The sequence below is a fragment of the Balaenoptera musculus genome, chromosome 9 (assembly GCF_009873245.2).
Source record: "Balaenoptera musculus isolate JJ_BM4_2016_0621 chromosome 9, mBalMus1.pri.v3, whole genome shotgun sequence".
In the NCBI taxonomy this organism is placed as follows: Eukaryota; Metazoa; Chordata; class Mammalia; order Artiodactyla; family Balaenopteridae; genus Balaenoptera; species Balaenoptera musculus.
Genome location: NC_045793.1, coordinates 48404378 through 48416474, shown reverse-complemented (window position 1 = coordinate 48416474; position 12097 = coordinate 48404378). Strand labels below are relative to the sequence as shown.

At 44.7% G+C, this 12097-nt stretch overlaps 1 protein-coding gene across 1 annotated transcript in view; it reads right to left on the bottom strand.

The window, feature by feature from the left end:
* The window catches only part of TRIL (TLR4 interactor with leucine rich repeats), an 87271-nt gene that overhangs the window by 59127 nt on the left and 16047 nt on the right, over window positions 1-12097 (bottom strand). The window contains exon 2 of the mRNA XM_036863174.1: window positions 11940-12045. The gene's annotated coding sequence lies outside the window, so the exon portion shown is untranslated. The remainder of the gene's footprint in view (window positions 1-11939; window positions 12046-12097) is intronic.

The window sequence follows — 12097 nt, the reverse complement described above, 5'->3', positions numbered from 1 at the left end:
TGTCACACAGCCCCAGATTTTTAAACCAAGTCTGGCTTCACAGGGTTAATCTGAATAATCTGAATCGGGCAGGGTTGGACAGGCAGGTGACGGCCAGCACTGCCAGAGTGCACCACGCTACTTAGCAACGGGGAAAACAAGGGGCGCTGCAGAAGGGAGGGAAATGAGCCTCAGGGGTGGGTGGAGGAAAGAGGGCAGGCGGGGGAGGGGTTGGATCCTGCCGAATCTGGGAGGTTGTGAGCGGGATGGGCACTGAGGGCTTCGGCCCTTTCAAGCCAGGAGAGGATCTTGTGGGGAGGACACGCCCACGGCCAAGGGCTTTCCTGTAAAGCAAGAAAGGCTCTGCTAGCCTTGGAGGATGACAGGGCTAGCAGAGCCATCTGTTTTGACATCCAGACCCTATGTCTCTCTGGTGCTCTCTCCCTGGCCTTATGGATGGTATAGGTGACATCAGGATTTTGAACATTTTAACTTGAATGCTGTTCACTTAACTAATCTGAACACTTTCTCCTTATTATTCTCAACTGGTCACTCTGCTTATGAGGTGCCAGGGCCAACAAGGAAGGCAGAAAATGGAAATCCCTGGTCATCTAAGTTCAACTTAACTTCGGCATATAGGTGGCCTGTAGATGGTGAGCAGAGGTGCCAGCCCTCAAAGCCACTAGACTGTGGAAGCATGGCCTGAGGATGGGCCAGAGAGAGAACGCAACTCTCCAAAGCCAAAGTCTGCTGAGACCCTTGACAGGAGAAAATTCCAGATTAGTAAGAAAGCCCCAAGGAAGGCCCATCCATCCAGGGAAAAAGTATGGGCCGTTTCAAACTTCCAACTAAAATGTGTGAGGAGGTAAAATGGATACCCCTATCCCTCCTCAGTGTGGGTTATTTCTGTTCTGTTATACAATTAGAGAGATACAGAGAAGCTGCACCTCAAATACCTCCATGAAATTGTATTATATTTCCAAGGAATTATTTTTAATTTTGTAAAGGGTGATAAAGATACTGTGTTTATGTTTTTCTTTTTAAAAAGAGGCATTTTGAAGTACGATAAGATGATGTGATGTCTGGGATAAGCTTTAAAATAATTCAACAAAGAATAAAAAAGAAAAAGGGGGCTTCCCTGGTGGCGCAGTGGTTGAGAGTCTGCCTGCCGGTGCAGGGGACGCGGGTTCGAGCCCTGGTCTGGGAGGATCCCACATGCCGCGGAGCGACTGGGCCCGTGAGCCACAATTGCTGAGCCTGCGCGTCTGGAGCCTGTGCTCCGCGACAAGAGGGGCCGCGATGGTGGGGGGCCCGCGCACCGCGATGAAGAGTGGTCCCCACTTGCCGCAACTGGAGAGGGCCCTCGCGCGGAGACGAGGACTGAACACAGTCATAAATAAATAAATAAAAGAACGTGAATTTCTAAAAAAAAAAAAAAAGAAAAAGGAAATGTTGCAAATCATTGATAATTGTTTATCTGAGTAATGAATCTTTGAGGCTTGTACTATTCCTACTATTGTACTATCCCTACTACTTTTATGTGTGTTTGAAATTCATCATGAAAAATAAAACGTATTCATGGAACAGACACCAAAAAAACTTGCCAATGTGCCCAGGATATATTCCTTTGGTTTGAGTAACGTCAAAACATCTGAAACAAATTTCAACAAAAACTTCATGCCTAAAATCTCTGTGCTTTAACAGTCACTTTGTGAAAATTGATTAATCAGGTGATATTGTTATTAATGTAGGGAATTAGGAGAATGACAAATGAAGAAAAATGTGTTTTTGAAAGAAAAAATAGAGGCTGGGTACCAGGAAGCTGGTAAAGGAGGATGTAAAGTGCAGAAACTACATTGTGGGTTTCAGGAAGTTGGCAGAATGTCTTCTCAAAGGAGTTCTCTGATGGAAATAAAGTACCATGGATGGAAGACCAGCATATCTGGGCACTACTCTGGTCCTTGCCACTAACTTGTTGTCTGTCTTTGGGCATCTCATTTGTGTATTTATTCATCAAACATCTGAAACACCAAGGTGGGGAGAAAGACCCAAATGGCACCATCTAGTCCTGGGCTGCTCAGCATCTCTGGGATTGGATGCTGACTAACCAAGCCCCATTTAGCGTGGTCCAGTGCTGAGTGTGCACTATGGAAGGCACGATGGGGTTGCTGAGGCCCCAGGGGAATGCAGAAGGATGAAGAAGAGAGTGGCATGTGTAAAAAGGGGAGACAGGGTATTGCAGGGGGAAGGAACTGCACGAACAAATTTATGGAAGCGTGATACAGATCTTCACGGATCTAACACGGCTGGAGCGCAGGGTGTTTTAGGGAGGTGCCAGCTAGAGAAGTAGGTGAGGCTCAGATCCATATGACAATTCCCTCAACACATAACTATTGAGTTCTTACTATGGACCAGGCAGTGTGCCAGGGATGGGATACACCAGCGAGTAAGTTAGAGAAAAATACCCAACTTGGCAGAAATTACCTTGGTGCAGGTGAAGAAAAAGACCACAAAGGAGGCAAATGAAGACAAGAGTCTATCAGCCAACAAGCTGACAAGTGCAGTGTGGTACTGAGACACACCAGTGGGGGGAGCGGGGGTGAATGAGGGGTGGGGAGAAAGATAAGGAGTGTCAAGGGTGTTTGGTTTCAGTTTGAATATTTGAAACATGTTCTGAAGGAAGAGAGGAATGAGCTTTGCTGGTAGCTGGGGGAAAAACATTCTGGAAAGAGCTTTTAGGACCTCGCATACTAAGAGGGAAACCTTTGTCCTCACAGCTATGGAAACAATGGATTTTATTCCAAGGATCCAAACCATCAAATTTCAGTCTGTAAAGGACCATTTTCATAGTTCTATACAGCAGGTAGGTAGAAGGAGGCTGGGAGACCAATTGGGAAACAATTCCAGAAAATTCCAGAAAAGACACTCTAAGGGTATAAATTAGAAGGAGTTGGGGAAGGGGGGTGCAGTGCAAGAACATACAGAGAAGAACTCCAAGGTGGTAGGATCCCCGTGACGCTGGCTGGGGAGGAGGAGGGCGGGGGGATGGAGGTTCCGATGACCCCTGTTCTGATTCTCACAGAGGGGAGGTCTATGGGGCAGGTTTGAGTTGGCCACCTACTAACCTTGCCCGATCCTTGGTCACATGTCTTACCACCAGGGACACAACTCTCACCAGGACAAGAAGGGCCAGTCCACACCCAGGGCTGCCAGCAGCCACCCCAGCACACGGAGGGTCACTCTTCCTACTCGTGGTCAGCATCTCTCCACGTCACACAGCATGGCCTCACTCCCTGGGGAAGGATGCACCCACACCACCAGCTGCAAATCTTGCTTATTTTGAAAGGAACACCCTATCCTAAAAGGCGCATGGCAATGAAAATTTCCAAGTAGAGGAGAATGCCACTGTGTCTGTGAATTACCAGAGCCACGTTTTGTTTGCTGGGGCAGGTTGTTGTACAGCCATTTGTATCCGTTCTGCTCCATTAGGCTAACTTGTTTTCAGATATAAATTAAAGCTGATGTCCCGAACCCACTGTGCTGCCTCTTCACACAAACACCCCCTTCCGTGGTGAATGAGTTAGTAGGTTTGGTAGATGCAGAAGGTATTTCTTTGATTTAATATTCAAGCTAAACAAGAAAAACTGCCCACTGGAGCACAGAAATAATTATGCAGTATAATAGCGAGTGGTCCACGCAAAAGCCACATGCCTGGGGCAGGTCAAAGGTCTAACTGCTTCCTGATGCGGCATTTGCTGTTACACTTTCTGCATCAAAAAGCACTTGGCCACTGAGAAGATGCAGCAGGAATCCTCCTGCCCCTGGGCCATATGCAGGAGTGTTCAAAGCATAGGAATCACCCTGAGAGGCCTGTAGCCATCTGGGCAGGCAGGGCTGGTTAATATAAGCCCCCTCCATGGCTGTAATCACCTAGGATGGCAGAAAGTTCTCTGTCCCCGACATCTTTCCATACATCTGCCTGGTTACCACCATCACCACCACTGGTGACTTCATTAAGTTAAGGCAATGGCTCTTGACTAGGGGTCAACAGGACTGGCTACATATTTTGTTGGACGCAGTGCAAAGTGAAAATATGGGGCCCGTTGTCCAAAAAGTAGGGAAAAAGTGCAGTTGAACAAAAATATAACTGTTTTTCCTTCTTCTCTAGTCTCTACCTCAACTTGTTATGGTATTTTTAACTTGCTATTTAATGTCATGCTAAGTAAAGAAAACTTTAACATTTAAAGTGTCCACGTGGGGCTTCCCTGGTGGCGCAGTGGTTGAGAGTCTGCCTGCCAATGCAGGGGACACGGGTTCAAGCCCTGGTCTGGGAGGATCCCACATGCCGCGGAGCAACTGGGCCCGTGAGCCACAACTACTGAGCCTGCGCGTCTGGAGCCTGCGCTCTGCAACAAGAGAGGCCACGATGGTGAGAGGCCCGCGCACCGCGATGAAGAGTGGCCCCCACTTGCCGCAACTGGAGAAAGCCCTCGCACAGAAACGAAGACCCAACAGAGCCAATAAATAAATAAATAATTAATTAAAGGTGCTAATAATTTTTTAAAAAAAACAACTTTAAAGTGTTCATGTGAATTTCACTGTTCATCTTTACACAATGCAATGCTAGTTTTAAAGGCAAATAGAAGTGCATTTAACTCATACATGAAACCATCAAAATTACACAGCTTCCGTTTCATAGCTCATGCATGCATATGTATTTCATTCTTACCAGAATGGTGGAAATGTTGCACAAAATGAACTCAAATCACTTCTTGATCACAGGCCTTCTACCAACGCTCTCTGCCTTTTGCTTACTGAGAATTAAGGAAAGAAAAAGGAACTACAGGCTGTCCTGTCTTTCCCTTTCCTTCTCTGTTATTGTGTCCAGGGTAAGTGGTGGCCTCATACAGTTCATAATAACTGATCAGTGTTAGTTTCCTAGTTTTGACAGATGTATCATGGTTGTGTAAGATCATAACATCAGAGGAAAATAGGTTGGAGAACGTATATGGGACCTCTCTGTATTACCTTTGCAACTTATATGTAAATCTAAAATTATTCCAAGATAAAAAGCTTATTAAAAAGAGAAAAGACTTTTGTAGCACACACCTTGTCAAGAATTACTGGGTTAAAAAGGAAAAAAAGAAAGCATTTAAGGCATGACAGCAGCATTTCTCTAACTTGCCTGATAAGCTTCACCTGGGATGAATTCCTATACCCATTTCTAGACGATTCTGATTTATTCGATCTGTAGTGGGTCCCAGGATTGGATTTTTTTTTTAATTTTTATTGGAGTATAGTTGATTTACAATGTTGTTACTTTCTTCTGTACAGCAAGGTGACTCAGTTATACATACACGTATATCAGGATGGGATTTTCAACAAGCACTCACGCTGAGAAGTCTTAGCAGACAAATTCGGGAAATATCGCATGAGAGTGCAGTGGAACTAGCATAGTTTTAAGAGTCAGGCAAACTTGGGGCCACACTCCAGCTGTGTGGCCTTTTCTTACCAGATTTTTTTACTTACCAGCTATGTGACCTTTTAAGCACTGACTTAACTTCTTAGAAAATCAGTAGTAATAGGGCCTTACTGTAGTAACATTTAAATGAAGTACCTACAAAAATACCTAGCACAGGGCTTGACACGCCATGAGTTATAATTGGCACAAACACCTTGTATTCTGATTTCTCCTTCTAAGGAGAACGTGAGGTTAACGAACTGTGACCGTAGTTCTTTAAACAAGTTACACAAAGACCCATGCCTTTTTTCCAGAAGATAACTAACACCAAGAAAATAGGGGGTATAATCTCTTCAAGGGTCCCTTTATTTAGAGATTGTGCTTGCTCGTCCATTTTCTGGTAGACAATAGAGAGACAGTTGCCCTTCATCGTGCCAAAAGACAAGAGAGTCAGACTGGACATTTCCACAGGCTTTTGCCCTGAGGGAAGGTCGCTTGCGCAAGCACAGCTGTGGCAGGAGCAGAACCCTCTGTGTGTCCTCCTTCCCCACCGGCCACCCCAGTGCAGGCCCCAGAACAGCTGGGGCACTGGAGGAAATCCCTCCTTTGACAGAGGCCAAGAAGCAGTGTGGGTAAAATATGAACACTGCTTAGCGCTATATTTCATGGGAAATAAAAAGACAGTAAAATCCTTTGGCTGCTTTTTGTCTCCGGATGTCCTGAAACTTCTGGTCTCTTTGTGATGGAAAGAATTGCCCCCTAATTGAGACAAGCCCTAAGATAGTGTGCCACAAAGTCTCTCACCCCTGATAAAATAATACATTAAATTTTTATCATGTCTGCACATCTTAGAAAAAAGTCTTTCATGGTGCTGAGAAGAGGGACGTGTCGCAGGCATTGGCCAAGAAGCAAATGAGACGAAGAGGTAATGAAGATTTGAAGCTTAAGAGGTAACATCCAGGGGGCTTCCCTGGTGGCGCAGTGGTTGAGAATCTGCCTGCCAATGCAGGGGACACGGGTTCGAGCCCTGGTCTGGGAGGATCCCACATGCCGCGGAGCAACTAGGCCCGTGAGCCACAACTACTGAGCCTGCGCATCTGGAGCCTGTGCTCCGCAACAGGAGAGGCCACGACAGTGAGAGGCCCGTGCACCGCGATGAAGAGTGGCCCCCGCTTGCTGCAACTAGAGAAAGCCCTCGCACAGAAATGAAGACCCAACACAGCCCAAAAAAATAATAAAAATTAATTAATTAATTAATTAAAAAAAAAAAGAAGTAACATACATAAACAACAAGGTCCTACTATATGGCACGGGGACTATATTCAATATCCTGAGATAAACCACAATGTAAAAAAATATTAAATATATATATATATATCTGAATCACTTTGCTGTATAGCAGAAATTAACACAACATTGTAAATCAACTAGACTTCAATAAAAAAGTTTTTTAAATAAAAAATGTTTTTTAAAGAAGAGGCAGCACCTGGCACAAGGTCTTATAGAGAGGACACATGCAAGATCTGGGGGGAGACCAAAAGGGAAATGGAGGGTCATCCTTTATAGAAGGTTTCCCCTTCTACAGTAAGACCACCCTCGATGCCAGGGCTATTCTAACCATCCTTTCGACACATATGTAATGGGGCCTACCTACCATATTCCAAGTCTCATGATAGATAGCCGTTCATGACGCTGTTCTCAGATGCCATCCAAGCCCAAGGAAATGTTAGATGGTAATGTAGTTTACACACACACACACACACACACACACACACACACACACTAACCTATTGAGAGCAGCCAAAGCAAAAAGGGAGACTTTACTGGGAGACCCTAAGGGTTCCCAATGAAGGGCAATCAGGCTTCACAAGGGTCTGAAAATAGGAAGTGGATAGTCACTCTGAATCAAGGAAGTGACTCGCCTGGCTCTCCAGGGATGGGCAGTCTCTGGTATCTGCTTCCCTCACCGTCTCTGATTCACGGCAAAATTCCCCCACCCCCTCGCTTTCCACCTCTCTGGACACATGGCTGAAAATGGTGGCCCCAAACTCCAGAGCTCTGCCTTCTCCAAGCTCCAGCCCAACCAAACAACCAGCCCACTTTCCAGTTCCTGGAGCAAGAGTCTACTGTGCCCAGCTTGGGTCATGAGTTGACCAGCCTTGTGGGGTCTCATAAATTAAGCATGATCTACACTCACTGTCCTTCATGTGGTATGGGAGGTCAGGACCAATTCTCCAAGAAAGGGGCTTGGTCTCAGTAGATACCTCAAAAGACATTTACTGCAGGTGAAAATGTTGTGCTGCTAAGTCAGAAATTTTTTCTAGCACCTTTGCCATCTTTTTCATATCTCCTCTGCTCATCAGTTCTGTGTTACCCGCTAGGATGTTGGGATCTGGATGAGAAAGGAAATAAAGTGAAGGAAGACAGCAATGACAAACCATTTTAACGTTAAGATTATCTGCAAAACAGAGATATCCAGACTGCCTGCAATGTTTTTTCTCACTTCACGTGCTTGAAATCCATATTGCAGCAGAAACATCAGTCAATTCTGCAAGTTCCACTTATGGCACGGAGGAGGGAAAAGGTGCCTTTTCCCCAAGAGTGGCCCTCCAGGCCACAACTCACAGGCGGAAGGCACACACAGGGGAGGCTATAAACTGCTCACAAAGGAAGAAAGACAGAGTGGAAAGGATAGGAATGAAAAAGGATCTGAGGGCAGGAAAGCTGGTTCAAATTAATGAGACAATGCGAGCCTTGACATTCTTGATGGATGTCAGTGGTTAAGTGCTAGCCGGACCTTCTGAGGTTACAACCTCCATTCAAACCTCAGCCTAGGATGGCAACCTGAAACCCAAGGCCATGGGCAGCGAGCATCTGTGAGCCCGGCACGGATTAGTGCCGTGGCCTTGGGAGGCCCCTCCAGGCGGCTGCTTCCTCCCTGTGTACCAATTACCCCCCAAGCCAGGTGTGCTCTAGGGGCAACAACAATACCAAGTAATTAAGACAAAATGTTCTTGGCTGTGTCTCAGGCATATTCCTTGTGACAAGAACAAAGGGTTAGTTGATGAACTAATTTTTGGTGGGGAAAGCAGCAGCGTCTATTATTAAATGAATGCCTAGGATTTTTGTTTGTTTGTTTTTCAATAGCCCCATTATAATTTCAGTTCAGATACTCCAAAGCTCATGTTTCCTAATTTATTATCACTTGCTGCAATCCTCTGGGATCCAGTAATTGAATTTTACTGGCGTCATTACCATGTCCACAAACAAGCGAGTCTTCCTGAACTAAATCAGTCAAAGCCTGTTGGCTGGCCCACAGGAGATGTGCCCAGAGTGGGAGCTGATCTCAGCATAGAAAGGCGGGCATGTTTCCCTGGCCAGGGAGACTGGTTACTGCTGGGTGCCAGGGAGGCTGCATGTGGTCAGCTCTGAACATCTGCAGGAGCAGTAGGAAGAGAAGAAAAGAAAAACAGGAGGCTCCAAAGACCAGACCCCCCAAATAACCAGATTATTATCCCACTGCAGTCCAAAATAGACGAGCTTCTGACAGGCGGGATCTACATACTTGGTTGAGAACCAGGAAATTCCACAAGGAGATGTTGAAATTCCATCTTAAAAAAAAAAAAAGCAGATCGACAGCCTACATCCTCTCCTTTTTACATCCAAAACAGGAAAATAAAAAACATAACTTTAGATGCATTTTAGGGCTACATGGACACAGGGTGATCATCTAAATAAACCCAGTCTCCTCATTTTACACAGGATGCTCAAAAGAAAAAAAAATTTTTAAAAAGAATTCTTATCTCAATGTGATATTTAAGATTTGTTTTTAAAAAATCCACGTCTTTCAAAGATTTACCTTCAAAAACTTAGGGCAGCAGGGAGGCGGAGTGCAATGAATACAGACAGTAATCAACTGCCACTTGATGCCTATAAGTCCCTGGGCAAGTCGCTGAACTCTAAGGCTTGATTGCTTCATCTGGAAAATGGGAATAGTCATACTATGGGCTTCTCCGAGGACTGACATAATGCATACAAGATATCTCACAAAGCATCCGGCGCCCAGTCTTAGCGAAACATCATTCTACCTTGGCATTTGTTAAGGAAATAGATCACTTATCTTGAAAACACTGTACTACTAGGAAAATAAGTGGCTGACAGGATAGGACTGTTCTGATGGACCTGCTCCTTCTCAAATAGTTCCCACTATATTTGAGAGCCCAGGAAAGGAGAAAGGCCCCTCAGGTGAGCACCACCAAATTTATGAAGGCATCAGGCAAAGACTTTGGGTAATTTTGTCTGGGTGGCTGAAATACACACCACTGGGAGTTTGCAAAAGCTATGGGGACTTAGGTGCTCTGACCCACAGATCATATTTCAACTCAGATACTGTCTGTGTCCTCGAAAACATGACTATCCTAATGCACAATGAGGGAATCCTACTACTTCTCCCCACAGGCTTCAGTCTCCCAGGTCCTGATTCTTTGTCAGAAGAAAAAAAGCAACTGCTCCACCATTTCCTCCCGTTTCCATGTCCCTTCCCTATATCCTTTAAGTAATAATCAAGAAAATACTCCCAACTAAATCAACCATCAACACGTTGAATTCTGTTAGGGGCTGAGTTGTGTCTCCCCCTTGACCCCAAAATTCAGACGTTGAACTCCTAACCCCCAGTACCTTAGAACGAGACGTTATCTAGAAATTGGGTCATCGCAGTTGTAATTACTGTTAAGATGAGGTCATATGGAAGTAGGGTAGGCTTTTACTTCAATATGACTGGTGTCCTCATAAAAGGGGGAAATTTAGACACAGGCAGAATGTCACACGAAGATTAAGGCAGAGATCAGGCTGATGCATCTACAAGCTAAGGAAAACCCAAGATTGCCCGAAAACCACGAGCAGCTAGGAGATAGGTGTGGAGCTGATTTTTCCCACAGCCCTCAGAAGGAATCAACCCTGCTGACACCCTGATCTTGGACTTATAGTCTCCAGAACTATGAGAAAATACATCTCTGTTGTTTAAGCCAGGCAGTCCATGGTACTTTGTTACAGCAGCCCTAGCAAACCAAAACACATGGCAACCACTTTGTTCCGGAAATAAAGCCTCTTTTATCTCCTTAACCTTGTTCCAGGACCACTGTGACCTGAGCACCTAGCGCCCTGCTACCCACACCCCCTTCTCCACAACAGCTTCAGGGAACAGGCTTGGTGGTGTCTGTGAACTCAGGTCCCAAAGTTTGCCTCTAAACTCCAGGCCAGGAAGCAGTTAGTACCATGCTGGGGTAGGGGGTTGGGGGGAGACAGCACCAGCATCATCCAAGGTCACATCCCTCACCCCTGGCCTCCCCTCATCGGATGGCAATCATAGCCTGAGAGATGATAACACAGATTATCCATGTTTTGCAGCCTTATTCAGCTCCCTTATAAGGAAAAACTATGCCCCTAGAACTCTTGCAAACTGGAGTAGCTATTATAAATCTGAGCTTGCAGATGAGAGACTGATGTCATCCTCTCTTTTCAGTAAAAATAGAAAAGAGTTAAAAGAGGAAAGAAAATGTAAGAAACCATCTCTAGCTCCCCACCCCCCTCTCTCTTATCAACACACACACACACACACACCACCTATACACACAAATTCTTTTCCACTAGCTTGTGTCTCCTTTTATGGATGTGTATTCACAAGAATACAGATACTAGTTTCTGTCCCCTGGGGTAATGATGATAAATATGCCAAGGTCAGCAGCTTCATCAGCCGCGGAAGCTGCTCACTCTGGCAACTGCAGATAATCATTCACCTGGTGAGACTGGTTGCCTATACGTCAATTCATGCTTCACCATATTGCTGAAATGTCCCTTATCTCACAAAAACACTTGTCTTACTGTGTCTTTCTGGTGCACAAAGAAATTCATACATGATTGTTTTGCCTTGGATTTTTTTTAAAGTCTTAGTCATGATTTTGTGGGGGAAGAAGTTACTAAAAAACGGGCCTAGGTGGAAAATAACATCAGTGTGTTGACAAAAATATTCTGTTCCACATCCTAGAAAGCAAAAACTCAGGCTTCAGTAGATCCAAAAGATCTTCTATGGAAAATTCCTCCTAGCCTAACTCTCTTCTAATAGGACTAATGCTTAAAATTAAAAAAAAAAAAAAAAAAAACCACCGGCTTTTATTGAGAAGCTACTATGTGAAATGCACCATGTTAGATGATAGGAATACCAACATAAATAAGACACAATTCCAGATTTATTCTAAGCAACATGAAATCTGTACATAGTACACAAAGGGAAAAAATGTATGTTAAATTTCCCAAATGTTCACTTTTTAAGAACTATGTTCCTATATTAAAGGTAGAAAAAGTAGAATCATATGGTACCCCGAGTCAAATATACCATCTTACAGCACCCATCAGTTTTCAACCATCGCTATATAAATGGACATTTGGATGGAATTACAGTTATTAAATGACTTGCCCTGATACACGAGTGTACATGACTTACGTGAACAGTCTGGCATGTGTGTCTCAGTGGGAAAGGTTGAATAGCTGCCTTGCAGCACTCATTAATAAGCAGGTAGCCAGGAACTCTACGTTAAGCTCGCCAGGCTCTGTGGAGACACAAAGAGAAATGCAAGATGGGATTTTTGTCCTAAGGGAGCT